Source organism: Heterodontus francisci, chromosome 48 (assembly GCF_036365525.1).
Source record: "Heterodontus francisci isolate sHetFra1 chromosome 48, sHetFra1.hap1, whole genome shotgun sequence".
Lineage (NCBI taxonomy): Eukaryota > Metazoa > Chordata > Chondrichthyes > Heterodontiformes > Heterodontidae > Heterodontus > Heterodontus francisci.
The window spans coordinates 16,742,557-16,769,579 of NC_090418.1; the positions used below are offsets into that span (position 1 = coordinate 16,742,557).

The 27,023-nt window shown below is 50.5% G+C and overlaps 27 non-coding genes across 27 annotated transcripts; all 27 read right to left on the bottom strand.

Annotated features, from left to right (window-relative positions):
- Window positions 1–457: 457 nt before the first annotated feature.
- On the bottom strand, window positions 458–529 carry trnaq-uug (transfer RNA glutamine (anticodon UUG)). Its single transcript has one exon. It is a non-coding gene; the product is annotated as a tRNA-Gln (tRNA).
- A 318-nt stretch (window positions 530–847) lies between these two features.
- On the bottom strand, window positions 848–919 carry trnaq-cug (transfer RNA glutamine (anticodon CUG)). The gene has a single exon. It is a non-coding gene; the product is annotated as a tRNA-Gln (tRNA).
- Window positions 920–2,474: 1,555 nt separating this feature from the next.
- trnaq-uug (transfer RNA glutamine (anticodon UUG)) lies at window positions 2,475–2,546 on the bottom strand. The gene has a single exon. It is a non-coding gene; the product is annotated as a tRNA-Gln (tRNA).
- A 318-nt stretch (window positions 2,547–2,864) lies between these two features.
- trnaq-cug (transfer RNA glutamine (anticodon CUG)) lies at window positions 2,865–2,936 on the bottom strand. The gene has a single exon. It is a non-coding gene; the product is annotated as a tRNA-Gln (tRNA).
- A 1,555-nt stretch (window positions 2,937–4,491) lies between these two features.
- trnaq-uug (transfer RNA glutamine (anticodon UUG)) lies at window positions 4,492–4,563 on the bottom strand. The gene has a single exon. It is a non-coding gene; the product is annotated as a tRNA-Gln (tRNA).
- Window positions 4,564–4,881: 318 nt separating this feature from the next.
- trnaq-cug (transfer RNA glutamine (anticodon CUG)) lies at window positions 4,882–4,953 on the bottom strand. Its single transcript has one exon. It is a non-coding gene; the product is annotated as a tRNA-Gln (tRNA).
- Window positions 4,954–6,508: 1,555 nt separating this feature from the next.
- trnaq-uug (transfer RNA glutamine (anticodon UUG)) lies at window positions 6,509–6,580 on the bottom strand. The gene has a single exon. It is a non-coding gene; the product is annotated as a tRNA-Gln (tRNA).
- A 318-nt stretch (window positions 6,581–6,898) lies between these two features.
- trnaq-cug (transfer RNA glutamine (anticodon CUG)) lies at window positions 6,899–6,970 on the bottom strand. The gene has a single exon. It is a non-coding gene; the product is annotated as a tRNA-Gln (tRNA).
- Window positions 6,971–8,525: 1,555 nt separating this feature from the next.
- trnaq-uug (transfer RNA glutamine (anticodon UUG)) lies at window positions 8,526–8,597 on the bottom strand. The gene has a single exon. It is a non-coding gene; the product is annotated as a tRNA-Gln (tRNA).
- Window positions 8,598–8,915: 318 nt separating this feature from the next.
- trnaq-cug (transfer RNA glutamine (anticodon CUG)) lies at window positions 8,916–8,987 on the bottom strand. Its single transcript has one exon. It is a non-coding gene; the product is annotated as a tRNA-Gln (tRNA).
- Window positions 8,988–10,542: 1,555 nt separating this feature from the next.
- On the bottom strand, window positions 10,543–10,614 carry trnaq-uug (transfer RNA glutamine (anticodon UUG)). The gene has a single exon. It is a non-coding gene; the product is annotated as a tRNA-Gln (tRNA).
- Window positions 10,615–10,932: 318 nt separating this feature from the next.
- trnaq-cug (transfer RNA glutamine (anticodon CUG)) lies at window positions 10,933–11,004 on the bottom strand. The gene has a single exon. It is a non-coding gene; the product is annotated as a tRNA-Gln (tRNA).
- Window positions 11,005–12,559: 1,555 nt separating this feature from the next.
- Window positions 12,560–12,631, bottom strand: trnaq-uug (transfer RNA glutamine (anticodon UUG)). Its single transcript has one exon. It is a non-coding gene; the product is annotated as a tRNA-Gln (tRNA).
- Window positions 12,632–12,949: 318 nt separating this feature from the next.
- Window positions 12,950–13,021, bottom strand: trnaq-cug (transfer RNA glutamine (anticodon CUG)). Its single transcript has one exon. It is a non-coding gene; the product is annotated as a tRNA-Gln (tRNA).
- A 1,555-nt stretch (window positions 13,022–14,576) lies between these two features.
- On the bottom strand, window positions 14,577–14,648 carry trnaq-uug (transfer RNA glutamine (anticodon UUG)). Its single transcript has one exon. It is a non-coding gene; the product is annotated as a tRNA-Gln (tRNA).
- A 318-nt stretch (window positions 14,649–14,966) lies between these two features.
- Window positions 14,967–15,038, bottom strand: trnaq-cug (transfer RNA glutamine (anticodon CUG)). The gene has a single exon. It is a non-coding gene; the product is annotated as a tRNA-Gln (tRNA).
- Window positions 15,039–16,593: 1,555 nt separating this feature from the next.
- Window positions 16,594–16,665, bottom strand: trnaq-uug (transfer RNA glutamine (anticodon UUG)). Its single transcript has one exon. It is a non-coding gene; the product is annotated as a tRNA-Gln (tRNA).
- Window positions 16,666–16,983: 318 nt separating this feature from the next.
- On the bottom strand, window positions 16,984–17,055 carry trnaq-cug (transfer RNA glutamine (anticodon CUG)). The gene has a single exon. It is a non-coding gene; the product is annotated as a tRNA-Gln (tRNA).
- Window positions 17,056–18,610: 1,555 nt separating this feature from the next.
- On the bottom strand, window positions 18,611–18,682 carry trnaq-uug (transfer RNA glutamine (anticodon UUG)). The gene has a single exon. It is a non-coding gene; the product is annotated as a tRNA-Gln (tRNA).
- A 318-nt stretch (window positions 18,683–19,000) lies between these two features.
- Window positions 19,001–19,072, bottom strand: trnaq-cug (transfer RNA glutamine (anticodon CUG)). The gene has a single exon. It is a non-coding gene; the product is annotated as a tRNA-Gln (tRNA).
- Window positions 19,073–20,627: 1,555 nt separating this feature from the next.
- On the bottom strand, window positions 20,628–20,699 carry trnaq-uug (transfer RNA glutamine (anticodon UUG)). Its single transcript has one exon. It is a non-coding gene; the product is annotated as a tRNA-Gln (tRNA).
- Window positions 20,700–21,017: 318 nt separating this feature from the next.
- trnaq-cug (transfer RNA glutamine (anticodon CUG)) lies at window positions 21,018–21,089 on the bottom strand. Its single transcript has one exon. It is a non-coding gene; the product is annotated as a tRNA-Gln (tRNA).
- Window positions 21,090–22,644: 1,555 nt separating this feature from the next.
- Window positions 22,645–22,716, bottom strand: trnaq-uug (transfer RNA glutamine (anticodon UUG)). The gene has a single exon. It is a non-coding gene; the product is annotated as a tRNA-Gln (tRNA).
- Window positions 22,717–23,034: 318 nt separating this feature from the next.
- Window positions 23,035–23,106, bottom strand: trnaq-cug (transfer RNA glutamine (anticodon CUG)). Its single transcript has one exon. It is a non-coding gene; the product is annotated as a tRNA-Gln (tRNA).
- A 1,555-nt stretch (window positions 23,107–24,661) lies between these two features.
- trnaq-uug (transfer RNA glutamine (anticodon UUG)) lies at window positions 24,662–24,733 on the bottom strand. Its single transcript has one exon. It is a non-coding gene; the product is annotated as a tRNA-Gln (tRNA).
- A 318-nt stretch (window positions 24,734–25,051) lies between these two features.
- Window positions 25,052–25,123, bottom strand: trnaq-cug (transfer RNA glutamine (anticodon CUG)). Its single transcript has one exon. It is a non-coding gene; the product is annotated as a tRNA-Gln (tRNA).
- A 1,555-nt stretch (window positions 25,124–26,678) lies between these two features.
- On the bottom strand, window positions 26,679–26,750 carry trnaq-uug (transfer RNA glutamine (anticodon UUG)). Its single transcript has one exon. It is a non-coding gene; the product is annotated as a tRNA-Gln (tRNA).
- Between the last annotated feature and the right edge of the window lie 273 nt (window positions 26,751–27,023).

Consider the following 27,023-nt stretch of genomic DNA (forward strand, 5'->3'; position numbering starts at 1 on the left):
GACAGTCCAGGCTGCAGCTTCTAATGTCACTGCTTGTGTTTGCCATTTCTCAGCACACTCTAGTTTGGCACACTTGCCAGATGATCAGTTTATAAACGTTGCAAGGCAGTGAAGCAAGAAACGATGACATGCACATTTGCTCGAGGGCAAGAAGACAATCGTTGTGACGCCTGCATTTGATGAAACCCTCTTGAATTTGTTGAAGCGCCCCTGCTGAATGCAGATTGCAAAGAAATGCTGTGCTCACGCCATTGTCCTGTGCAGTGCAGGCACTGAGGACACGGAACAAGCTGCAACGTCGCTCTGCTGCAGACGTGGATCAGGCTGATGTTGCAATTGGACATTGAAGCTCAATCCTCTTGATGAAGACAAGAAAGGCGCAGCAGCAGCATTTCAGCTCCATGTGCCGAACGCTTGTGTGTCCCAAATTTAACAGCAGCTGGGACAACAAGAATGCCGGTTCCACCGAGATTTGAACTCGGATCGCTGGATTCAAAGTCCAGAGTGCTCACCATTACACCATGGAACCAAGTGGCTGTCCTGTGCCAGGGCTACAGTCTTTTCTCCAACTCCCCTGGCATTCTCAGTCCCTGCAAGCATCCCTGACTGCACTTGAATGCAATATGTCGTCTGACGGAAAGCAGTGCATCCTTTCAATGGAAGATTTCACCAGCTGCACCGAGTGCAAGAGTGGATCACGTGGCAGGCAGCTGGCATAAGAGTAGCAGTCAGACGGATGGCAATGGAAAGTGATCTGGGCGGAAAATTTTCCTTCTGAATTGGACCTTGTTGTGAAATTGCAAAAGCTGCCCTTTTTGCAAATGGAATCGCGCGGAGTGAGAAAATAAGGTTCCACCGAGATTTGAACTCGGATCGCTGGATTCAGAGCCCAGAGTGCTCACCATTACACCATGGAACCCAGAGGCAGCTTTGCCTTTGCAAGTTGTCAATCAGACATAGCTTTCTCTTTTACAAAAGCACAGACGACATCGAACAGAACTGTGGAATGTTTCCTGCGCAGGAAGAGGCCAGACGCAATATCAGCAACCACTTACATCTGCACAGCAGCCTTGGAGTAAGAAAATATCTGCAAGACACTTTGCAGCACTATCCGACATCATTTGCGGCGAGCCTCTTCAGAAGGATATATTTGCACAGCTGATCAAAAGCTTGATCCAATCCTTTGCTTTGAAAGAGCGCCTCAAACAAGGACAAAGAGCGAGAAAGGCCGTCGCTTTTAAGGAGGCAATTGCAGAGCTTAGCGAACAGGCAGCTGAAGGCACGGCCACCGACGCTATAATCGGGGCAGCCAAAGAGTTCAAGATGGGAGGAGCGCAGAGATTCTGCTAGCTTTGAACAGCTGAATGAGCTTACGGCGATACGCAGGGGCGAGGCGGCAAAGGAATTTTAAACAGGCATGGGAATTCGAAAAATCAGCGGTCGTCAGAGCAGTTGACAATGTCGTTGCGCCAACACAGGGTTGCTGGGTGAGCTGCACTAGGTGCCAATTAGGACCTGGGCAGCAGAGATTTCCATGAGCTCGCATTTACGGAGGGTGCAAACCGGAAGGATGTCCGCCGGCGTTTTGGAATAGTCAAGTCCACAGGTAACAGAGGCACGGATGAAGACGTCAGCAGCGGATCAGCTGAGGCAGGGACTTAGTCGCGTGACGTTGCAGAGGTGCAAGTAGGTGTCCTTGCTGATGGACCAGACGTGCGGGTGGCGGACCGGCTAAGGCTCAAGTGGGACACCGAGCTTTCCAATCGTGTGTCTCAGCGTCAGATAGCGGTCGGGAATGGGGATAAAGTCAATGCCTCGGCAACGGGGTTTGTGACGGGGAGCTGCACTGCAAATGGCCATACCTTGCTGAGCCCTCCAAATAGCAATGCATTTTCACGAGCAAATTGCAAGCACTGGACATTGTAATTTCCAGTCTGCATTCCGGCTTAATCTTTTCTCAGGCACACCTTCAGCTTCCCCACTAGTTGTTCTAAAGGTGTGGATGCTGTGCAACTCGGACAGTCCAGGCTGCAGCTTCTAATGTCACTGCTTGTGTTTGCCATTTCTCAGCACACTCTAGTTTGGCACACTTGCCAGATGATCAGTTTATAAACGTTGCAAGGCAGTGAAGCAAGAAACGATGACATGCACATTTGCTCGAGGGCAAGAAGACAATCGTTGTGACGCCTGCATTTGATGAAACCCTCTTGAATTTGTTGAAGCGCCCCTGCTGAATGCAGATTGCAAAGAAATGCTGTGCTCACGCCATTGTCCTGTGCAGTGCAGGCACTGAGGACACGGAACAAGCTGCAACGTCGCTCTGCTGCAGACGTGGATCAGGCTGATGTTGCAATTGGACATTGAAGCTCAATCCTCTTGATGAAGACAAGAAAGGCGCAGCAGCAGCATTTCAGCTCCATGTGCCGAACGCTTGTGTGTCCCAAATTTAACAGCAGCTGGGACAACAAGAATGCCGGTTCCACCGAGATTTGAACTCGGATCGCTGGATTCAAAGTCCAGAGTGCTCACCATTACACCATGGAACCAAGTGGCTGTCCTGTGCCAGGGCTACAGTCTTTTCTCCAACTCCCCTGGCATTCTCAGTCCCTGCAAGCATCCCTGACTGCACTTGAATGCAATATGTCGTCTGACGGAAAGCAGTGCATCCTTTCAATGGAAGATTTCACCAGCTGCACCGAGTGCAAGAGTGGATCACGTGGCAGGCAGCTGGCATAAGAGTAGCAGTCAGACGGATGGCAATGGAAAGTGATCTGGGCGGAAAATTTTCCTCCTGAATTGGACCTTGTTGTGAAATTGCAAAAGCTGCCCTTTTTGCAAATGGAATCGCGCGGAGTGAGAAAATAAGGTTCCACCGAGATTTGAACTCGGATCGCTGGATTCAGAGCCCAGAGTACTCACCATTACACCATGGAACCCAGAGGCAACTTTGCCTTTGCAAGTTGTCAATCAGACATAGCTTTCTCTTTTACAAAAGCACAGACGACATCGAACAGAACTGTGGAATGTTTCTTGCGCAGGAAGAGGCCAGACGCAATATCAGCAACCACTTACATCTGCACAGCAGCCTTGGAGTAAGAAAATATCTGCAAGACACTTTGCAGCACTATCCGACATCATTTGCGGCGAGCCTCTTCAGAAGGATATATTTGCACAGCTGATCAAAAGCTTGATCCAATCCTTTGCTTTGAAAGAGCGCCTCAAACAAGGACAAAGAGCGAGAAAGGCCGTCGCTTTTAAGGAGGCAATTGCAGAGCTTAGCGAACAGGCAGCTGAAGGCACGGCCACCGACGCTATAATCGGGGCAGCCAAAGAGTTCAAGATGGGAGGAGCGCAGAGATTCTGCTAGCTTTGAACAGCTGAATGAGCTTACGGCGATACGCAGGGGCGAGGCGGCAAAGGAATTTTAAACAGGCATGGGAATTCGAAAAATCAGCGGTCGTCAGAGCGGTTGACAATGTCGTTGCGCCAACACAGGGTTGCTGGGTGAGCTGCACGAGGTGCCAATTAGGACCTGGGCAGCAGAGATTTCCATGAGCTCGCATTTACGGAGGGTGCAAACCGGAAGGATGTCCGCCGGCGTTTTGGAATAGTCAAGTCCACAGGTAACAGAGGCACGGATGAAGACGTCAGCAGCGGATCAGCTGAGGCAGGGACTTAGTCGCGTGACGTTGCAGAGGTGCAAGTAGGTGTCCTTGCTGATGGACCAGACGTGCGGGTGGCGGACCGGCTAAGGCTCAAGTGGGACACCGAGGTTTCCAATCGTGTGTCTCAGCGTCAGATAGCGGTCGGGAATGGGGATAAAGTCAATGCCTCGGCAACGGAGTTTGTGACGGGGAGCTGCACTGCAAATGGCCATACCTTGCTGAGCCCTCCAAATAGCAATGCATTTTCACGAGCAAATTGCAAGCACTGGACATTGTAATTTCCAGTCTGCATTCCGGCTTAATCTTTTCTCAGGCACACCTTCAGCTTCCCCACTAGTTGTTCTAAAGGTGTGGATGCTGTGCAACTCGGACAGTCCAGGCTGCAGCTTCTAATGTCACTGCTTGTGTTTGCCATTTCTCAGCACACTCTAGTTTGGCACACTTGCCAGATGATCAGTTTATAAACGTTGCAAGGCAGTGAAGCAAGAAACGATGACATGCACATTTGCTCGAGGGCAAGAAGACAATCGTTGTGACGCCTGCATTTGATGAAACCCTCTTGAATTTGTTGAAGCGCCCCTGCTGAATGCAGATTGCAAAGAAATGCTGTGCTCACGCCATTGTCCTGTGCAGTGCAGGCACTGAGGACACGGAACAAGCTGCAACGTCGCTCTGCTGCAGACGTGGATCAGGCTGATGTTGCAATTGGACATTGAAGCTCAATCCTCTTGATGAAGACAAGAAAGGCGCAGCAGCAGCATTTCAGCTCCATGTGCCGAACGCTTGTGTGTCCCAAATTTAACAGCAGCTGGGACAACAAGAATGCCGGTTCCACCGAGATTTGAACTCGGATCGCTGGATTCAAAGTCCAGAGTGCTCACCATTACACCATGGAACCAAGTGGCTGTCCTGTGCCAGGGCTACAGTCTTTTCTCCAACTCCCCTGGCATTCTCAGTCCCTGCAAGCATCCCTGACTGCACTTGAATGCAATATGTCGTCTGACGGAAAGCAGTGCATCCTTTCAATGGAAGATTTCACCAGCTGCACCGAGTGCAAGAGTGGATCACGTGGCAGGCAGCTGGCATAAGAGTAGCAGTCAGACGGATGGCAATGGAAAGTGATCTGGGCGGAAAATTTTCCTCCTGAATTGGACCTTGTTGTGAAATTGCAAAAGCTGCCCTTTTTGCAAATGGAATCGCGCGGAGTGAGAAAATAAGGTTCCACCGAGATTTGAACTCGGATCGCTGGATTCAGAGCCCAGAGTACTCACCATTACACCATGGAACCCAGAGGCAACTTTGCCTTTGCAAGTTGTCAATCAGACATAGCTTTCTCTTTTACAAAAGCACAGACGACATCGAACAGAACTGTGGAATGTTTCTTGCGCAGGAAGAGGCCAGACGCAATATCAGCAACCACTTACATCTGCACAGCAGCCTTGGAGTAAGAAAATATCTGCAAGACACTTTGCAGCACTATCCGACATCATTTGCGGCGAGCCTCTTCAGAAGGATATATTTGCACAGCTGATCAAAAGCTTGATCCAATCCTTTGCTTTGAAAGAGCGCCTCAAACAAGGACAAAGAGCGAGAAAGGCCGTCGCTTTTAAGGAGGCAATTGCAGAGCTTAGCGAACAGGCAGCTGAAGGCACGGCCACCGACGCTATAATCGGGGCAGCCAAAGAGTTCAAGATGGGAGGAGCGCAGAGATTCTGCTAGCTTTGAACAGCTGAATGAGCTTACGGCGATACGCAGGGGCGAGGCGGCAAAGGAATTTTAAACAGGCATGGGAATTCGAAAAATCAGCGGTCGTCAGAGCGGTTGACAATGTCGTTGCGCCAACACAGGGTTGCTGGGTGAGCTGCACGAGGTGCCAATTAGGACCTGGGCAGCAGAGATTTCCATGAGCTCGCATTTACGGAGGGTGCAAACCGGAAGGATGTCCGCCGGCGTTTTGGAATAGTCAAGTCCACAGGTAACAGAGGCACGGATGAAGACGTCAGCAGCGGATCAGCTGAGGCAGGGACTTAGTCGCGTGACGTTGCAGAGGTGCAAGTAGGTGTCCTTGCTGATGGACCAGACGTGCGGGTGGTGGACCGGCTAAGGCTCAAGTGGGACACCGAGGTTTCCAATCGTGTGTCTCAGCGTCAGATAGCGGTCGGGAATGGGGATAAAGTCAATGCCTCGGCAACGGGGTTTGTGACGGGGAGCTGCACTGCAAATGGCCATACCTTGCTGAGCCCTCCAAATAGCAATGCATTTTCACGAGCAAATTGCAAGCACTGGACATTGTAATTTCCAGTCTGCATTCCGGCTTAATCTTTTCTCAGGCACACCTTCAGCTTCCCCACTAGTTGTTCTAAAGGTGTGGATGCTGTGCAACTCGGACAGTCCAGGCTGCAGCTTCTAATGTCACTGCTTGTGTTTGCCATTTCTCAGCACACTCTAGTTTGGCACACTTGCCAGATGATCAGTTTATAAACGTTGCAAGGCAGTGAAGCAAGAAACGATGACATGCACATTTGCTCGAGGGCAAGAAGACAATCGTTGTGACGCCTGCATTTGATGAAACCCTCTTGAATTTGTTGAAGCGCCCCTGCTGAATGCAGATTGCAAAGAAATGCTGTGCTCACGCCATTGTCCTGTGCAGTGCAGGCACTGAGGACACGGAACAAGCTGCAACGTCGCTCTGCTGCAGACGTGGATCAGGCTGATGTTGCAATTGGACATTGAAGCTCAATCCTCTTGATGAAGACAAGAAAGGCGCAGCAGCAGCATTTCAGCTCCATGTGCCGAACGCTTGTGTGTCCCAAATTTAACAGCAGCTGGGACAACAAGAATGCCGGTTCCACCGAGATTTGAACTCGGATCGCTGGATTCAAAGTCCAGAGTGCTCACCATTACACCATGGAACCAAGTGGCTGTCCTGTGCCAGGGCTACAGTCTTTTCTCCAACTCCCCTGGCATTCTCAGTCCCTGCAAGCATCCCTGACTGCACTTGAATGCAATATGTCGTCTGACGGAAAGCAGTGCATCCTTTCAATGGAAGATTTCACCAGCTGCACCGAGTGCAAGAGTGGATCACGTGGCAGGCAGCTGGCATAAGAGTAGCAGTCAGACGGATGGCAATGGAAAGTGATCTGGGCGGAAAATTTTCCTCCTGAATTGGACCTTGTTGTGAAATTGCAAAAGCTGCCCTTTTTGCAAATGGAATCGCGCGGAGTGAGAAAATAAGGTTCCACCGAGATTTGAACTCGGATCGCTGGATTCAGAGCCCAGAGTACTCACCATTACACCATGGAACCCAGAGGCAACTTTGCCTTTGCAAGTTGTCAATCAGACATAGCTTTCTCTTTTACAAAAGCACAGACGACATCGAACAGAACTGTGGAATGTTTCTTGCGCAGGAAGAGGCCAGACGCAATATCAGCAACCACTTACATCTGCACAGCAGCCTTGGAGTAAGAAAATATCTGCAAGACACTTTGCAGCACTATCCGACATCATTTGCGGCGAGCCTCTTCAGAAGGATATATTTGCACAGCTGATCAAAAGCTTGATCCAATCCTTTGCTTTGAAAGAGCGCCTCAAACAAGGACAAAGAGCGAGAAAGGCCGTCGCTTTTAAGGAGGCAATTGCAGAGCTTAGCGAACAGGCAGCTGAAGGCACGGCCACCGACGCTATAATCGGGGCAGCCAAAGAGTTCAAGATGGGAGGAGCGCAGAGATTCTGCTAGCTTTGAACAGCTGAATGAGCTTACGGCGATACGCAGGGGCGAGGCGGCAAAGGAATTTTAAACAGGCATGGGAATTCGAAAAATCAGCGGTCGTCAGAGCGGTTGACAATGTCGTTGCGCCAACACAGGGTTGCTGGGTGAGCTGCACGAGGTGCCAATTAGGACCTGGGCAGCAGAGATTTCCATGAGCTCGCATTTACGGAGGGTGCAAACCGGAAGGATGTCCGCCGGCGTTTTGGAATAGTCAAGTCCACAGGTAACAGAGGCACGGATGAAGACGTCAGCAGCGGATCAGCTGAGGCAGGGACTTAGTCGCGTGACGTTGCAGAGGTGCAAGTAGGTGTCCTTGCTGATGGACCAGACGTGCGGGTGGCGGACCGGCTAAGGCTCAAGTGGGACACCGAGGTTTCCAATCGTGTGTCTCAGCGTCAGATAGCGGTCGGGAATGGGGATAAAGTCAATGCCTCGGCAACGGGATTTGTGACGGGGAGCTGCACTGCAAATGACCATACCTTGCTGAGCCCTCCAAATAGCAATGCATTTTCACGAGCAAATTGCAAGCACTGGACATTGTAATTTCCAGTCTGCATTCCGGCTTAATCTTTTCTCAGGCACACCTTCAGCTTCCCCACTAGTTGTTCTAAAGGTGTGGATGCTGTGCAACTCGGACAGTCCAGGCTGCAGCTTCTAATGTCACTGCTTGTGTTTGCCATTTCTCAGCACACTCTAGTTTGGCACACTTGCCAGATGATCAGTTTATAAACGTTGCAAGGCAGTGAAGCAAGAAACGATGACATGCACATTTGCTCGAGGGCAAGAAGACAATCGTTGTGACGCCTGCATTTGATGAAACCCTCTTGAATTTGTTGAAGCGCCCCTGCTGAATGCAGATTGCAAAGAAATGCTGTGCTCACGCCATTGTCCTGTGCAGTGCAGGCACTGAGGACACGGAACAAGCTGCAACGTCGCTCTGCTGCAGACGTGGATCAGGCTGATGTTGCAATTGGACATTGAAGCTCAATCCTCTTGATGAAGACAAGAAAGGCGCAGCAGCAGCATTTCAGCTCCATGTGCCGAACGCTTGTGTGTCCCAAATTTAACAGCAGCTGGGACAACAAGAATGCCGGTTCCACCGAGATTTGAACTCGGATCGCTGGATTCAAAGTCCAGAGTGCTCACCATTACACCATGGAACCAAGTGGCTGTCCTGTGCCAGGGCTACAGTCTTTTCTCCAACTCCCCTGGCATTCTCAGTCCCTGCAAGCATCCCTGACTGCACTTGAATGCAATATGTCGTCTGACGGAAAGCAGTGCATCCTTTCAATGGAAGATTTCACCAGCTGCACCGAGTGCAAGAGTGGATCACGTGGCAGGCAGCTGGCATAAGAGTAGCAGTCAGACGGATGGCAATGGAAAGTGATCTGGGCGGAAAATTTTCCTCCTGAATTGGACCTTGTTGTGAAATTGCAAAAGCTGCCCTTTTTGCAAATGGAATCGCGCGGAGTGAGAAAATAAGGTTCCACCGAGATTTGAACTCGGATCGCTGGATTCAGAGCCCAGAGTACTCACCATTACACCATGGAACCCAGAGGCAACTTTGCCTTTGCAAGTTGTCAATCAGACATAGCTTTCTCTTTTACAAAAGCACAGACGACATCGAACAGAACTGTGGAATGTTTCTTGCGCAGGAAGAGGCCAGACGCAATATCAGCAACCACTTACATCTGCACAGCAGCCTTGGAGTAAGAAAATATCTGCAAGACACTTTGCAGCACTATCCGACATCATTTGCGGCGAGCCTCTTCAGAAGGATATATTTGCACAGCTGATCAAAAGCTTGATCCAATCCTTTGCTTTGAAAGAGCGCCTCAAACAAGGACAAAGAGCGAGAAAGGCCGTCGCTTTTAAGGAGGCAATTGCAGAGCTTAGCGAACAGGCAGCTGAAGGCACGGCCACCGACGCTATAATCGGGGCAGCCAAAGAGTTCAAGATGGGAGGAGCGCAGAGATTCTGCTAGCTTTGAACAGCTGAATGAGCTTACGGCGATACGCAGGGGCGAGGCGGCAAAGGAATTTTAAACAGGCATGGGAATTCGTAAAATCAGCGGTCGTCAGAGCGGTTGACAATGTCGTTGCGCCAACACAGGGTTGCTGGGTGAGCTGCACTAGGTGCCAATTAGGACCTGGGCAGCAGAGATTTCCATGAGCTCGCATTTACGGAGGGTGCAAACCGGAAGGATGTCCGCCGGCGTTTTGGAATAGTCAAGTCCACAGGTAACAGAGGCACGGATGAAGACGTCAGCAGCGGATCAGCTGAGGCAGGGACTTAGTCGCGTGACGTTGCAGAGGTGCAAGTAGGTGTCCTTGCTGATGGACCAGACGTGCGGGTGGCGGACCGGCTAAGGCTCAAGTGGGACACCGAGGTTTCCAATCGTGTGTCTCAGCGTCAGATAGCGGTCGGGAATGGGGATAAAGTCAATGCCTCGGCAACGGGGTTTGTGACGGGGAGCTGCACTGCAAATGACCATACCTTGCTGAGCCCTCCAAATAGCAATGCATTTTCACGAGCAAATTGCAAGCACTGGACATTGTAATTTCCAGTCTGCATTCCGGCTTAATCTTTTCTCAGGCACACCTTCAGCTTCCCCACTAGTTGTTCTAAAGGTGTGGATGCTGTGCAACTCGGACAGTCCAGGCTGCAGCTTCTAATGTCACTGCTTGTGTTTGCCATTTCTCAGCACACTCTAGTTTGGCACACTTGCCAGATGATCAGTTTATAAACGTTGCAAGGCAGTGAAGCAAGAAACGATGACATGCACATTTGCTCGAGGGCAAGAAGACAATCGTTGTGACGCCTGCATTTGATGAAACCCTCTTGAATTTGTTGAAGCGCCCCTGCTGAATGCAGATTGCAAAGAAATGCTGTGCTCACGCCATTGTCCTGTGCAGTGCAGGCACTGAGGACACGGAACAAGCTGCAACGTCGCTCTGCTGCAGACGTGGATCAGGCTGATGTTGCAATTGGACATTGAAGCTCAATCCTCTTGATGAAGACAAGAAAGGCGCAGCAGCAGCATTTCAGCTCCATGTGCCGAACGCTTGTGTGTCCCAAATTTAACAGCAGCTGGGACAACAAGAATGCCGGTTCCACCGAGATTTGAACTCGGATCGCTGGATTCAAAGTCCAGAGTGCTCACCATTACACCATGGAACCAAGTGGCTGTCCTGTGCCAGGGCTACAGTCTTTTCTCCAACTCCCCTGGCATTCTCAGTCCCTGCAAGCATCCCTGACTGCACTTGAATGCAATATGTCGTCTGACGGAAAGCAGTGCATCCTTTCAATGGAAGATTTCACCAGCTGCACCGAGTGCAAGAGTGGATCACGTGGCAGGCAGCTGGCATAAGAGTAGCAGTCAGACGGATGGCAATGGAAAGTGATCTGGGCGGAAAATTTTCCTCCTGAATTGGACCTTGTTGTGAAATTGCAAAAGCTGCCCTTTTTGCAAATGGAATCGCGCGGAGTGAGAAAATAAGGTTCCACCGAGATTTGAACTCGGATCGCTGGATTCAGAGCCCAGAGTACTCACCATTACACCATGGAACCCAGAGGCAACTTTGCCTTTGCAAGTTGTCAATCAGACATAGCTTTCTCTTTTACAAAAGCACAGACGACATCGAACAGAACTGTGGAATGTTTCTTGCGCAGGAAGAGGCCAGACGCAATATCAGCAACCACTTACATCTGCACAGCAGCCTTGGAGTAAGAAAATATCTGCAAGACACTTTGCAGCACTATCCGACATCATTTGCGGCGAGCCTCTTCAGAAGGATATATTTGCACAGCTGATCAAAAGCTTGATCCAATCCTTTGCTTTGAAAGAGCGCCTCAAACAAGGACAAAGAGCGAGAAAGGCCGTCGCTTTTAAGGAGGCAATTGCAGAGCTTAGCGAACAGGCAGCTGAAGGCACGGCCACCGACGCTATAATCGGGGCAGCCAAAGAGTTCAAGATGGGAGGAGCGCAGAGATTCTGCTAGCTTTGAACAGCTGAATGAGCTTACGGCGATACGCAGGGGCGAGGCGGCAAAGGAATTTTAAACAGGCATGGGAATTCGTAAAATCAGCGGTCGTCAGAGCGGTTGACAATGTCGTTGCGCCAACACAGGGTTGCTGGGTGAGCTGCACTAGGTGCCAATTAGGACCTGGGCAGCAGAGATTTCCATGAGCTCGCATTTACGGAGGGTGCAAACCGGAAGGATGTCCGCCGGCGTTTTGGAATAGTCAAGTCCACAGGTAACAGAGGCACGGATGAAGACGTCAGCAGCGGATCAGCTGAGGCAGGGACTTAGTCGCGTGACGTTGCAGAGGTGCAAGTAGGTGTCCTTGCTGATGGACCAGACGTGCGGGTGGCGGACCGGCTAAGGCTCAAGTGGGACACCGAGGTTTCCAATCGTGTGTCTCAGCGTCAGATAGCGGTCGGGAATGGGGATAAAGTCAATGCCTCGGCAACGGGGTTTGTGACGGGGAGCTGCACTGCAAATGACCATACCTTGCTGAGCCCTCCAAATAGCAATGCATTTTCACGAGCAAATTGCAAGCACTGGACATTGTAATTTCCAGTCTGCATTCCGGCTTAATCTTTTCTCAGGCACACCTTCAGCTTCCCCACTAGTTGTTCTAAAGGTGTGGATGCTGTGCAACTCGGACAGTCCAGGCTGCAGCTTCTAATGTCACTGCTTGTGTTTGCCATTTCTCAGCACACTCTAGTTTGGCACACTTGCCAGATGATCAGTTTATAAACGTTGCAAGGCAGTGAAGCAAGAAACGATGACATGCACATTTGCTCGAGGGCAAGAAGACAATCGTTGTGACGCCTGCATTTGATGAAACCCTCTTGAATTTGTTGAAGCGCCCCTGCTGAATGCAGATTGCAAAGAAATGCTGTGCTCACGCCATTGTCCTGTGCAGTGCAGGCACTGAGGACACGGAACAAGCTGCAACGTCGCTCTGCTGCAGACGTGGATCAGGCTGATGTTGCAATTGGACATTGAAGCTCAATCCTCTTGATGAAGACAAGAAAGGCGCAGCAGCAGCATTTCAGCTCCATGTGCCGAACGCTTGTGTGTCCCAAATTTAACAGCAGCTGGGACAACAAGAATGCCGGTTCCACCGAGATTTGAACTCGGATCGCTGGATTCAAAGTCCAGAGTGCTCACCATTACACCATGGAACCAAGTGGCTGTCCTGTGCCAGGGCTACAGTCTTTTCTCCAACTCCCCTGGCATTCTCAGTCCCTGCAAGCATCCCTGACTGCACTTGAATGCAATATGTCGTCTGACGGAAAGCAGTGCATCCTTTCAATGGAAGATTTCACCAGCTGCACCGAGTGCAAGAGTGGATCACGTGGCAGGCAGCTGGCATAAGAGTAGCAGTCAGACGGATGGCAATGGAAAGTGATCTGGGCGGAAAATTTTCCTCCTGAATTGGACCTTGTTGTGAAATTGCAAAAGCTGCCCTTTTTGCAAATGGAATCGCGCGGAGTGAGAAAATAAGGTTCCACCGAGATTTGAACTCGGATCGCTGGATTCAGAGCCCAGAGTACTCACCATTACACCATGGAACCCAGAGGCAACTTTGCCTTTGCAAGTTGTCAATCAGACATAGCTTTCTCTTTTACAAAAGCACAGACGACATCGAACAGAACTGTGGAATGTTTCTTGCGCAGGAAGAGGCCAGACGCAATATCAGCAACCACTTACATCTGCACAGCAGCCTTGGAGTAAGAAAATATCTGCAAGACACTTTGCAGCACTATCCGACATCATTTGCGGCGAGCCTCTTCAGAAGGATATATTTGCACAGCTGATCAAAAGCTTGATCCAATCCTTTGCTTTGAAAGAGCGCCTCAAACAAGGACAAAGAGCGAGAAAGGCCGTCGCTTTTAAGGAGGCAATTGCAGAGCTTAGCGAACAGGCAGCTGAAGGCACGGCCACCGACGCTATAATCGGGGCAGCCAAAGAGTTCAAGATGGGAGGAGCGCAGAGATTCTGCTAGCTTTGAACAGCTGAATGAGCTTACGGCGATACGCAGGGGCGAGGCGGCAAAGGAATTTTAAACAGGCATGGGAATTCGTAAAATCAGCGGTCGTCAGAGCGGTTGACAATGTCGTTGCGCCAACACAGGGTTGCTGGGTGAGCTGCACTAGGTGCCAATTAGGACCTGGGCAGCAGAGATTTCCATGAGCTCGCATTTACGGAGGGTGCAAACCGGAAGGATGTCCGCCGGCGTTTTGGAATAGTCAAGTCCACAGGTAACAGAGGCACGGATGAAGACGTCAGCAGCGGATCAGCTGAGGCAGGGACTTAGTCGCGTGACGTTGCAGAGGTGCAAGTAGGTGTCCTTGCTGATGGACCAGACGTGCGGGTGGCGGACCGGCTAAGGCTCAAGTGGGACACCGAGGTTTCCAATCGTGTGTCTCAGCGTCAGATAGCGGTCGGGAATGGGGATAAAGTCAATGCCTCGGCAACGGGGTTTGTGACGGGGAGCTGCACTGCAAATGACCATACCTTGCTGAGCCCTCCAAATAGCAATGCATTTTCACGAGCAAATTGCAAGCACTGGACATTGTAATTTCCAGTCTGCATTCCGGCTTAATCTTTTCTCAGGCACACCTTCAGCTTCCCCACTAGTTGTTCTAAAGGTGTGGATGCTGTGCAACTCGGACAGTCCAGGCTGCAGCTTCTAATGTCACTGCTTGTGTTTGCCATTTCTCAGCACACTCTAGTTTGGCACACTTGCCAGATGATCAGTTTATAAACGTTGCAAGGCAGTGAAGCAAGAAACGATGACATGCACATTTGCTCGAGGGCAAGAAGACAATCGTTGTGACGCCTGCATTTGATGAAACCCTCTTGAATTTGTTGAAGCGCCCCTGCTGAATGCAGATTGCAAAGAAATGCTGTGCTCACGCCATTGTCCTGTGCAGTGCAGGCACTGAGGACACGGAACAAGCTGCAACGTCGCTCTGCTGCAGACGTGGATCAGGCTGATGTTGCAATTGGACATTGAAGCTCAATCCTCTTGATGAAGACAAGAAAGGCGCAGCAGCAGCATTTCAGCTCCATGTGCCGAACGCTTGTGTGTCCCAAATTTAACAGCAGCTGGGACAACAAGAATGCCGGTTCCACCGAGATTTGAACTCGGATCGCTGGATTCAAAGTCCAGAGTGCTCACCATTACACCATGGAACCAAGTGGCTGTCCTGTGCCAGGGCTACAGTCTTTTCTCCAACTCCCCTGGCATTCTCAGTCCCTGCAAGCATCCCTGACTGCACTTGAATGCAATATGTCGTCTGACGGAAAGCAGTGCATCCTTTCAATGGAAGATTTCACCAGCTGCACCGAGTGCAAGAGTGGATCACGTGGCAGGCAGCTGGCATAAGAGTAGCAGTCAGACGGATGGCAATGGAAAGTGATCTGGGCGGAAACTTTTCCTCCTGAATTGGACCTTGTTGTGAAATTGCAAAAGCTGCCCTTTTTGCAAATGGAATCGCGCGGAGTGAGAAAATAAGGTTCCACCGAGATTTGAACTCGGATCGCTGGATTCAGAGCCCAGAGTACTCACCATTACACCATGGAACCCAGAGGCAACTTTGCCTTTGCAAGTTGTCAATCAGACATAGCTTTCTCTTTTACAAAAGCACAGACGACATCGAACAGAACTGTGGAATGTTTCTTGCGCAGGAAGAGGCCAGACGCAATATCAGCAACCACTTACATCTGCACAGCAGCCTTGGAGTAAGAAAATATCTGCAAGACACTTTGCAGCACTATCCGACATCATTTGCGGCGAGCCTCTTCAGAAGGATATATTTGCACAGCTGATCAAAAGCTTGATCCAATCCTTTGCTTTGAAAGAGCGCCTCAAACAAGGACAAAGAGCGAGAAAGGCCGTCGCTTTTAAGGAGGCAATTGCAGAGCTTAGCGAACAGGCAGCTGAAGGCACGGCCACCGACGCTATAATCGGGGCAGCCAAAGAGTTCAAGATGGGAGGAGCGCAGAGATTCTGCTAGCTTTGAACAGCTGAATGAGCTTACGGCGATACGCAGGGGCGAGGCGGCAAAGGAATTTTAAACAGGCATGGGAATTCGAAAAATCAGCGGTCGTCAGAGCGGTTGACAATGTCGTTGCGCCAACACAGGGTTGCTGGGTGAGCTGCACGAGGTGCCAATTAGGACCTGGGCAGCAGAGATTTCCATGAGCTCGCATTTACGGAGGGTGCAAACCGGAAGGATGTCCGCCGGCGTTTTGGAATAGTCAAGTCCACAGGTAACAGAGGCACGGATGAAGACGTCAGCAGCGGATCAGCTGAGGCAGGGACTTAGTCGCGTGACGTTGCAGAGGTGCAAGTAGGTGTCCTTGCTGATGGACCAGACGTGCGGGTGGCGGACCGGCTAAGGCTCAAGTGGGACACCGAGGTTTCCAATCGTGTGTCTCAGCGTCAGATAGCGGTCGGGAATGGGGATAAAGTCAATGCCTCGGCAACGGGATTTGTGACGGGGAGCTGCACTGCAAATGACCATACCTTGCTGAGCCCTCCAAATAGCAATGCATTTTCACGAGCAAATTGCAAGCACTGGACATTGTAATTTCCAGTCTGCATTCCGGCTTAATCTTTTCTCAGGCACACCTTCAGCTTCCCCACTAGTTGTTCTAAAGGTGTGGATGCTGTGCAACTCGGACAGTCCAGGCTGCAGCTTCTAATGTCACTGCTTGTGTTTGCCATTTCTCAGCACACTCTAGTTTGGCACACTTGCCAGATGATCAGTTTATAAACGTTGCAAGGCAGTGAAGCAAGAAACGATGACATGCACATTTGCTCGAGGGCAAGAAGACAATCGTTGTGACGCCTGCATTTGATGAAACCCTCTTGAATTTGTTGAAGCGCCCCTGCTGAATGCAGATTGCAAAGAAATGCTGTGCTCACGCCATTGTCCTGTGCAGTGCAGGCACTGAGGACACGGAACAAGCTGCAACGTCGCTCTGCTGCAGACGTGGATCAGGCTGATGTTGCAATTGGACATTGAAGCTCAATCCTCTTGATGAAGACAAGAAAGGCGCAGCAGCAGCATTTCAGCTCCATGTGCCGAACGCTTGTGTGTCCCAAATTTAACAGCAGCTGGGACAACAAGAATGCCGGTTCCACCGAGATTTGAACTCGGATCGCTGGATTCAAAGTCCAGAGTGCTCACCATTACACCATGGAACCAAGTGGCTGTCCTGTGCCAGGGCTACAGTCTTTTCTCCAACTCCCCTGGCATTCTCAGTCCCTGCAAGCATCCCTGACTGCACTTGAATGCAATATGTCGTCTGACGGAAAGCAGTGCATCCTTTCAATGGAAGATTTCACCAGCTGCACCGAGTGCAAGAGTGGATCACGTGGCAGGCAGCTGGCATAAGAGTAGCAGTCAGACGGATGGCAATGGAAAGTGATCTGGGCGGAAAATTTTCCTCCTGAATTGGACCTTGTTGTGAAATTGCAAAAGCTGCCCTTTTTGCAAATGGAATCGCGCGGAGTGAGAAAATAAGGTTCCACCGAGATTTGAACTCGGATCGCTGGATTCAGAGCCCAGAGTACTCGCCATTACACCATGGAACCCAGAGGCAACTTTGCCTTTGCAAGTTGTCAATCAGACATAGCTTTCTCTTTTACAAAAGCACAGACGACATCGAACAGAACTGTGGAATGTTTCTTGCGCAGGAAGAGGCCAGACGCAATATCAGCAACCACTTACATCTGCACAGCAGCCTTGGAGTAAGAAAATATCTGCAAGACACTTTGCAGCACTATCCGACATCATTTGCGGCGAGCCTCTTCAGAAGGATATATTTGCACAGCTGATCAAAAGCTTGATCCAATCCTTTGCTTTGAAAGAGCGCCTCAAACAAGGACAAAGAGCGAGAAAGGCCGTCGCTTTTAAGGAGGCAATTGCAGAGCTTAGCGAACAGGCAGCTGAAGGCACGGCCACCGACGCTATAATCGGGGCAGCCAAAGAGTTCAAGATGGGAGGAGCGCAGAGATTCTGCTAGCTTTGAACAGCTGAATGAGCTTACGGCGATACGCAGGGGCGAGGCGGCAAAGGAATTTTAAACAGGCATGGGAATTCGTAAAATCAGCGGTCGTCAGAGCGGTTGACAATGTCGTTGCGCCAACACAGGGTTGCTGGGTGAGCTGCACTAGGTGCCAATTAGGACCTGGGCAGCAGAGATTTCCATGAGCTCGCATTTACGGAGGGTGCAAACCGGAAGGATGTCCGCCGGCGTTTTGGAATAGTCAAGTCCACAGGTAACAGAGGCACGGATGAAGACGTCAGCAGCGGATCAGCTGAGGCAGGGACTTAGTCGCGTGACGTTGCAGAGGTGCAAGTAGGTGTCCTTGCTGATGGACCAGACGTGCGGGTGGCGGACCGGCTAAGGCTCAAGTGGGACACCGAGGTTTCCAATCGTGTGTCTCAGCGTCAGATAGCGGTCGGGAATGGGGATAAAGTCAATGCCTCGGCAACGGGGTTTGTGACGGGGAGCTGCACTGCAAATGACCATACCTTGCTGAGCCCTCCAAATAGCAATGCATTTTCACGAGCAAATTGCAAGCACTGGACATTGTAATTTCCAGTCTGCATTCCGGCTTAATCTTTTCTCAGGCACACCTTCAGCTTCCCCACTAGTTGTTCTAAAGGTGTGGATGCTGTGCAACTCGGACAGTCCAGGCTGCAGCTTCTAATGTCACTGCTTGTGTTTGCCATTTCTCAGCACACTCTAGTTTGGCACACTTGCCAGATGATCAGTTTATAAACGTTGCAAGGCAGTGAAGCAAGAAACGATGACATGCACATTTGCTCGAGGGCAAGAAGACAATCGTTGTGACGCCTGCATTTGATGAAACCCTCTTGAATTTGTTGAAGCGCCCCTGCTGAATGCAGATTGCAAAGAAATGCTGTGCTCACGCCATTGTCCTGTGCAGTGCAGGCACTGAGGACACGGAACAAGCTGCAACGTCGCTCTGCTGCAGACGTGGATCAGGCTGATGTTGCAATTGGACATTGAAGCTCAATCCTCTTGATGAAGACAAGAAAGGCGCAGCAGCAGCATTTCAGCTCCATGTGCCGAACGCTTGTGTGTCCCAAATTTAACAGCAGCTGGGACAACAAGAATGCCGGTTCCACCGAGATTTGAACTCGGATCGCTGGATTCAAAGTCCAGAGTGCTCACCATTACACCATGGAACCAAGTGGCTGTCCTGTGCCAGGGCTACAGTCTTTTCTCCAACTCCCCTGGCATTCTCAGACCCTGCAAGCATCCCTGACTGCACTTGAATGCAATATGTTGTCTGACGGAAAGCAGTGCATCCTTTCAATGGAAGATTTCACCAGCTGCACCGAGTGCAAGAGTGGATCACGTGGCAGGCAGCTGGCATAAGAGTAGCAGTCAGACGGATGGCAATGGAAAGTGATCTGGGCGGAAAATTTTCCTCCTGAATTGGACCTTGTTGTGAAATTGCAAAAGCTGCCCTTTTTGCAAATGGAATCGCGCGGAGTGAGAAAATAAGGTTCCACCGAGATTTGAACTCGGATCGCTGGATTCAGAGCCCAGAGTACTCACCATTACACCATGGAACCCAGAGGCAACTTTGCCTTTGCAAGTTGTCAATCAGACATAGCTTTCTCTTTTACAAAAGCACAGACGACATCGAACAGAACTGTGGAATGTTTCTTGCGCAGGAAGAGGCCAGACGCAATATCAGCAACCACTTACATCTGCACAGCAGCCTTGGAGTAAGAAAATATCTGCAAGACACTTTGCAGCACTATCCGACATCATTTGCGGCGAGCCTCTTCAGAAGGATATATTTGCACAGCTGATCAAAAGCTTGATGCAATCCTTTGCTTTGAAAGAGCGCCTCAAACAAGGACAAAGAGCGAGAAAGGCCGTCGCTTTTAAGGAGGCAATTGCAGAGCTTAGCGAACAGGCAGCTGAAGGCACGGCCACCGACGCTATAATCGGGGCAGCCAAAGAGTTCAAGATGGGAGGAGCGCAGAGATTCTGCTAGCTTTGAACAGCTGAATGAGCTTACGGCGATACGCAGGGGCGAGGCGGCAAAGGAATTTTAAACAGGCATGGGAATTCGAAAAATCAGCGGTCGTCAGAGCGGTTGACAATGTCGTTGCGCCAACACAGGGTTGCTGGGTGAGCTGCACTAGGTGCCAATTAGGACCTGGGCAGCAGAGATTTCCATGAGCTCGCATTTACGGAGGGTGCAAACCGGAAGGATGTCCGCCGGCGTTTTGGAATAGTCAAGTCCACAGGTAACAGAGGCACGGATGAAGACGTCAGCAGCGGATCAGCTGAGGCAGGGACTTAGTCGCGTGACGTTGCAGAGGTGCAAGTAGGTGTCCTTGCTGATGGACCAGACGTGCGGGTGGCGGACCGGCTAAGGCTCAAGTGGGACACCGAGGTTTCCAATCGTGTGTCTCAGCGTCAGATAGCGGTCGGGAATGGGGATAAAGTCAATGCCTCGGCAACGGGGTTTGTGACGGGGAGCTGCACTGCAAATGACCATACCTTGCTGAGCCCTCCAAATAGCAATGCATTTTCACGAGCAAATTGCAAGCACTGGACATTGTAATTTCCAGTCTGCATTCCGGCTTAATCTTTTCTCAGGCACACCTTCAGCTTCCCCACTAGTTGTTCTAAAGGTGTGGATGCTGTGCAACTCGGACAGTCCAGGCTGCAGCTTCTAATGTCACTGCTTGTGTTTGCCATTTCTCAGCACACTCTAGTTTGGCACACTTGCCAGATGATCAGTTTATAAACGTTGCAAGGCAGTGAAGCAAGAAACGATGACATGCACATTTGCTCGAGGGCAAGAAGACAATCGTTGTGACGCCTGCATTTGATGAAACCCTCTTGAATTTGTTGAAGCGCCCCTGCTGAATGCAGATTGCAAAGAAATGCTGTGCTCACGCCATTGTCCTGTGCAGTGCAGGCACTGAGGACACGGAACAAGCTGCAACGTCGCTCTGCTGCAGACGTGGATCAGGCTGATGTTGCAATTGGACATTGAAGCTCAATCCTCTTGATGAAGACAAGAAAGGCGCAGCAGCAGCATTTCAGCTCCATGTGCCGAACGCTTGTGTGTCCCAAATTTAACAGCAGCTGGGACAACAAGAATGCCGGTTCCACCGAGATTTGAACTCGGATCGCTGGATTCAAAGTCCAGAGTGCTCACCATTACACCATGGAACCAAGTGGCTGTCCTGTGCCAGGGCTACAGTCTTTTCTCCAACTCCCCTGGCATTCTCAGTCCCTGCAAGCATCCCTGACTGCACTTGAATGCAATATGTTGTCTGACGGAAAGCAGTGCATCCTTTCAATGGAAGATTTCACCAGCTGCACCGAGTGCAAGAGTGGATCACGTGGCAGGCAGCTGGCATAAGAGTAGCAGTCAGACGGATGGCAATGGAAAGTGATCTGGGCGGAAAATTTTCCTCCTGAATTGGACCTTGTTGTGAAATTGCAAAAGCTGCCCTTTTTGCAAATGGAATCGCGCGGAGTGAGAAAATAAGGTTCCACCGAGATTTGAACTCGGATCGCTGGATTCAGAGCCCAGAGTACTCACCATTACACCATGGAACCCAGAGGCAACTTTGCCTTTGCAAGTTGTCAATCAGACATAGCTTTCTCTTTTACAAAAGCACAGACGACATCGAACAGAACTGTGGAATGTTTCTTGCGCAGGAAGAGGCCAGACGCAATATCAGCAACCACTTACATCTGCACAGCAGCCTTGGAGTAAGAAAATATCTGCAAGACACTTTGCAGCACTATCCGACATCATTTGCGGCGAGCCTCTTCAGAAGGATATATTTGCACAGCTGATCAAAAGCTTGATGCAATCCTTTGCTTTGAAAGAGCGCCTCAAACAAGGACAAAGAGCGAGAAAGGCCGTCGCTTTTAAGGAGGCAATTGCAGAGCTTAGCGAACAGGCAGCTGAAGGCACGGCCACCGACGCTATAATCGGGGCAGCCAAAGAGTTCAAGATGGGAGGAGCGCAGAGATTCTGCTAGCTTTGAACAGCTGAATGAGCTTACGGCGATACGCAGGGGCGAGGCGGCAAAGGAATTTTAAACAGGCATGGGAATTCGAAAAATCAGCGGTCGTCAGAGCGGTTGACAATGTCGTTGCGCCAACACAGGGTTGCTGGGTGAGCTGCACTAGGTGCCAATTAGGACCTGGGCAGCAGAGATTTCCATGAGCTCGCATTTACGGAGGGTGCAAACCGGAAGGATGTCCGCCGGCGTTTTGGAATAGTCAAGTCCACAGGTAACAGAGGCACGGATGAAGACGTCAGCAGCGGATCAGCTGAGGCAGGGACTTAGTCGCGTGACGTTGCAGAGGTGCAAGTAGGTGTCCTTGCTGATGGACCAGACGTGCGGGTGGCGGACCGGCTAAGGCTCAAGTGGGACACCGAGCTTTCCAATCGTGTGTCTCAGCGTCAGATAGCGGTCGGGAATGGGGATAAAGTCAATGCCTCGGCAACGGGGTTTGTGACGGGGAGCTGCACTGCAAATGGCCATACCTTGCTGAGCCCTCCAAATAGCAATGCATTTTCACGAGCAAATTGCAAGCACTGGACATTGTAATTTCCAGTCTGCATTCCGGCTTAATCTTTTCTCAGGCACACCTTCAGCTTCCCCACTAGTTGTTCTAAAGGTGTGGATGCTGTGCAACTCGGACAGTCCAGGCTGCAGCTTCTAATGTCACTGCTTGTGTTTGCCATTTCTCAGCACACTCTAGTTTGGCACACTTGCCAGATGATCAGTTTATAAACGTTGCAAGGCAGTGAAGCAAGAAACGATGACATGCACATTTGCTCGAGGGCAAGAAGACAATCGTTGTGAAGCCTGCATTTGATGAAACCCTCTTGAATTTGTTGAAGCGCCCCTGCTGAATGCAGATTGCAAAGAAATGCTGTGCTCACGCCATTGTCCTGTGCAGTGCAGGCACTGAGGACACGGAACAAGCTGCAACGTCGCTCTGCTGCAGACGTGGATCAGGCTGATGTTGCAATTGGACATTGAAGCTCAATCCTCTTGATGAAGACAAGAAAGGCGCAGCAGCAGCATTTCAGCTCCATGTGCCGAACGCTTGTGTGTCCCAAATTTAACAGCAGCTGGGACAACAAGAATGCCGGTTCCACCGAGATTTGAACTCGGATCGCTGGATTCAAAGTCCAGAGTGCTCACCATTACACCATGGAACCAAGTGGCTGTCCTGTGCCAGGGCTACAGTCTTTTCTCCAACTCCCCTGGCATTCTCAGTCCCTGCAAGCATCCCTGACTGCACTTGAATGCAATATGTCGTCTGACGGAAAGCAGTGCATCCTTTCAATGGAAGATTTCACCAGCTGCACCGAGTGCAAGAGTGGATCACGTGGCAGGCAGCTGGCATAAGAGTAGCAGTCAGACGGATGGCAATGGAAAGTGATCTGGGCGGAAAATTTTCCTCCTGAATTGGACCTTGTTGTGAAATTGCAAAAGCTGCCCTTTTTGCAAATGGAATCGCGCGGAGTGAGAAAATAAGGTTCCACCGAGATTTGAACTCGGATCGCTGGATTCAGAGCCCAGAGTACTCACCATTACACCATGGAACCCAGAGGCAACTTTGCCTTTGCAAGTTGTCAATCAGACATAGCTTTCTCTTTTACAAAAGCACAGACGACATCGAACAGAACTGTGGAATGTTTCTTGCGCAGGAAGAGGCCAGACGCAATATCAGCAACCACTTACATCTGCACAGCAGCCTTGGAGTAAGAAAATATCTGCAAGACACTTTGCAGCACTATCCGACATCATTTGCGGCGAGCCTCTTCAGAAGGATATATTTGCACAGCTGATCAAAAGCTTGATCCAATCCTTTGCTTTGAAAGAGCGCCTCAAACAAGGACAAAGAGCGAGAAAGGCCGTCGCTTTTAAGGAGGCAATTGCAGAGCTTAGCGAACAGGCAGCTGAAGGCACGGCCACCGACGCTATAATCGGGGCAGCCAAAGAGTTCAAGATGGGAGGAGCGCAGAGATTCTGCTAGCTTTGAACAGCTGAATGAGCTTACGGCGATACGCAGGGGCGAGGCGGCAAAGGAATTTTAAACAGGCATGGGAATTCGAAAAATCAGCGGTCGTCAGAGCGGTTGACAATGTCGTTGCGCCAACACAGGGTTGCTGGGTGAGCTGCACTAGGTGCCAATTAGGACCTGGGCAGCAGAGATTTCCATGAGCTCGCATTTACGGAGGGTGCAAACCGGAAGGATGTCCGCCGGCGTTTTGGAATAGTCAAGTCCACAGGTAACAGAGGCACGGATGAAGACGTCAGCAGCGGATCAGCTGAGGCAGGGACTTAGTCGCGTGACGTTGCAGAGGTGCAAGTAGGTGTCCTTGCTGATGGACCAGACGTGCGGGTGGCGGACCGGCTAAGGCTCAAGTGGGACACCGAGGTTTCCAATCGTGTGTCTCAGCGTCAGATAGCGGTCGGGAATGGGGATAAAGTCAATGCCTCGGCAACGGGGTTTGTGACGGGGAGCTGCACTGCAAATGACCATACCTTGCTGAGCCCTCCAAATAGCAATGCATTTTCACGAGCAAATTGCAAGCACTGGACATTGTAATTTCCAGTCTGCATTCCGGCTTAATCTTTTCTCAGGCACACCTTCAGCTTCCCCACTAGTTGTTCTAAAGGTGTGGATGCTGTGCAACTCGGACAGTCCAGGCTGCTGCTTCTAATGTCACTGCTTGTGTTTGCCATTTCTCAGCACACTCTAGTTTGGCACACTTGCCAGATGATCAGTTTATAAACGTTGCAAGGCAGTGAAGCAAGAAACGATGACATGCACATTTGCTCGAGGGCAAGAAGACAATCGTTGTGACGCCTGCATTTGATGAAACCCTCTTGAATTTGTTGAAGCGCCCCTGCTGAATGCAGATTGCAAAGAAATGCTGTGCTCACGCCATTGTCCTGTGCAGTGCAGGCACTGAGGACACGGAACAAGCTGCAACGTCGCTCTGCTGCAGACGTGGATCAGGCTGATGTTGCAATTGGACATTGAAGCTCAATCCTCTTGATGAAGACAAGAAAGGCGCAGCAGCAGCATTTCAGCTCCATGTGCCGAACGCTTGTGTGTCCCAAATTTAACAGCAGCTGGGACAACAAGAATGCCAGTTCCACCGAGATTTGAACTCGGATCGCTGGATTCAAAGTCCAGAGTGCTCACCATTACACCATGGAACCAAGTGGCTGTCCTGTGCCAGGGCTACAGTCTTTTCTCCAACTCCCCTGGCATTCTCAGTCCCTGCAAGCATCCCTGACTGCACTTGAATGCAATATGTTGTCTGACGGAAAGCAGTGCATCCTTTCAATGGAAGATTTCACCAGCTGCACCGAGTGCAAGAGTGGATCACGTGGCAGGCAGCTGGCATAAGAGTAGCAGTCAGACGGATGGCAATGGAAAGTGATCTGGGCGGAAAATTTTCCTCCTGAATTGGACCTTGTTGTGAAATTGCAAAAGCTGCCCTTTTTGCAAATGGAATCGCGCGGAGTGAGAAAATAAGGTTCCACCGAGATTTGAACTCGGATCGCTGGATTCAGAGCCCAGAGTACTCACCATTACACCATGGAACCCAGAGGCAACTTTGCCTTTGCAAGTTGTCAATCAGACATAGCTTTCTCTTTTACAAAAGCACAGACGACATCGAACAGAACTGTGGAATGTTTCTTGCGCAGGAAGAGGCCAGACGCAATATCAGCAACCACTTACATCTGCACAGCAGCCTTGGAGTAAGAAAATATCTGCAAGACACTTTGCAGCACTATCCGACATCATTTGCGGCGAGCCTCTTCAGAAGGATATATTTGCACAGCTGATCAAAAGCTTGATCCAATCCTTTGCTTTGAAAGAGCGCCTCAAACAAGGACAAAGAGCGAGAAAGGCCGTCGCTTTTAAGGAGGCAATTGCAGAGCTTAGCGAACAGGCAGCTGAAGGCACGGCCACCGACGCTATAATCGGGGCAGCCAAAGAGTTCAAGATGGGAGGAGCGCAGAGATTCTGCTAGCTTTGAACAGCTGAATGAGCTTACGGCGATACGCAGGGGCGAGGCGGCAAAGGAATTTTAAACAGGCATGGGAATTCGAAAAATCAGCGGTCGTCAGAGCGGTTGACAATGTCGTTGCGCCAACACAGGGTTGCTGGGTGAGCTGCACTAGGTGCCAATTAGGACCTGGGCAGCAGAGATTTCCATGAGCTCGCATTTACGGAGGGTGCAAACCGGAAGGATGTCCGCCGGCGTTTTGGAATAGTCAAGTCCACAGGTAACAGAGGCACGGATGAAGACGTCAGCAGCGGATCAGCTGAGGCAGGGACTTAGTCGCGTGACGTTGCAGAGGTGCAAGTAGGTGTCCTTGCTGATGGACCAGACGTGCGGGTGGCGGACCGGCTAAGGCTCAAGTGGGACACCGAGGTTTCCAATCGTGTGTCTCAGCGTCAGATAGCGGTCGGGAATGGGGATAAAGTCAATGCCTCGGCAACGGGGTTTGTGACGGGGAGCTGCACTGCAAATGACCATACCTTGCTGAGCCCTCCAAATAGCAATGCATTTTCACGAGCAAATTGCAAGCACTGGACATTGTAATTTCCAGTCTGCATTCCGGCTTAATCTTTTCTCAGGCACACCTTCAGCTTCCCCACTAGTTGTTCTAAAGGTGTGGATGCTGTGCAACTCGGACAGTCCAGGCTGCAGCTTCTAATGTCACTGCTTGTGTTTGCCATTTCTCAGCACACTCTAGTTTGGCACACTTGCCAGATGATCAGTTTATAAACGTTGCAAGGCAGTGAAGCAAGAAACGATGACATGCACATTTGCTCGAGGGCAAGAAGACAATCGTTGTGACGCCTGCATTTGATGAAACCCTCTTGAATTTGTTGAAGCGCCCCTGCTGAATGCAGATTGCAAAGAAATGCTGTGCTCACGCCATTGTCCTGTGCAGTGCAGGCACTGAGGACACGGAACAAGCTGCAACGTCGCTCTGCTGCAGACGTGGATCAGGCTGATGTTGCAATTGGACATTGAAGCTCAATCCTCTTGATGAAGACAAGAAAGGCGCAGCAGCAGCATTTCAGCTCCATGTGCCGAACGCTTGTGTGTCCCAAATTTAACAGCAGCTGGGACAACAAGAATGCCAGTTCCACCGAGATTTGAACTCGGATCGCTGGATTCAAAGTCCAGAGTGCTCACCATTACACCATGGAACCAAGTGGCTGTCCTGTGCCAGGGCTACAGTCTTTTCTCCAACTCCCCTGGCATTCTCAGTCCCTGCAAGCATCCCTGACTGCACTTGAATGCAATATGTTGTCTGACGGAAAGCAGTGCATCCTTTCAATGGAAGATTTCACCAGCTGCACCGAGTGCAAGAGTGGATCACGTGGCAGGCAGCTGGCATAAGAGTAGCAGTCAGACGGATGGCAATGGAAAGTGATCTGGGCGGAAAATTTTCCTCCTGAATTGGACCTTGTTGTGAAATTGCA